This window comes from Peromyscus maniculatus, chromosome 2, assembly GCF_049852395.1.
Source record: "Peromyscus maniculatus bairdii isolate BWxNUB_F1_BW_parent chromosome 2, HU_Pman_BW_mat_3.1, whole genome shotgun sequence".
In the NCBI taxonomy this organism is placed as follows: domain Eukaryota; kingdom Metazoa; phylum Chordata; class Mammalia; order Rodentia; family Cricetidae; genus Peromyscus; species Peromyscus maniculatus.
Window position 1 is genome coordinate 19,415,114 of NC_134853.1, and position 963 is coordinate 19,416,076.

Sequence of the window (963 nt, forward strand, 5' to 3'; positions counted from 1 at the left end):
TAGCTCTCCTATATACAAATGATAAATGAGCTGAGAAAGAAATCAGAGAAATATCACACATTACAATAGCCAAATAATATAAACAATTACAAATAATTTAAAATACCTTGGGGTAACTCTAACTTAGCAAGTGAAGGACCTGTATGATAAGAATTTTAAGTCTCTGAAGACAAAAGTTGAAGAAGATATCAGAAAATGGAAAGATCTCCCAAGCTCATGGATAGATAGGATTAACATAGTAAAAATGGCAATCTTAAAAAAAAGCAATCTACAGATTCAATGCAATCCCCATCAAAACACCAACACAATTCTTCACAGACTTGGAAAGAAAAAATATCAACTTCATATGGAAAAACAAAAGACCCAAAATAGCTAAAAGGATCCTGTATAATAAAGCAACCTCTGGAGGCATCACCAACCCTGACATCAAGCTCTACTATAGAGCTATAGCTTGGATATACAGACCAATGGAATCTAATTGAAGACCCTGACATTAATTCACGCACACATGAACACCTGATTTTTTGACAAAGAAGCCAAAACTATACAATGGAAAAAGAAAGTATCTGCAACAAATGGAGCTGGCATAACTGAATGTCAATATGTAAAAGATTACAAATAGATCCATATCTGTCACCATGCACAAAACTCAAATCCAAGTGGATCAAAGACTTCAACATAAATCCAGTTATACTAAATTTAATAGAAGAAAAAGTAGGAAGTACTCTTGAACCCACTGGCAGAGGAGATCACTTCCTAAATATAATACCAGCAGCACAGACACTGAGCACAAAAATTAGTAAATGGGACCTCTTGAAACTGAGAAGCTTTTGTAGGGCAAAAAGACACGGTCAATAAGACAAAAAGACAGCCTACAGAATGGTAAAAGACCTTCACCAACCCCACATCTGACAGAGGACTGATCTCCAAAGTATATAAAGAACTCAAGCCAGGCGATGGTGG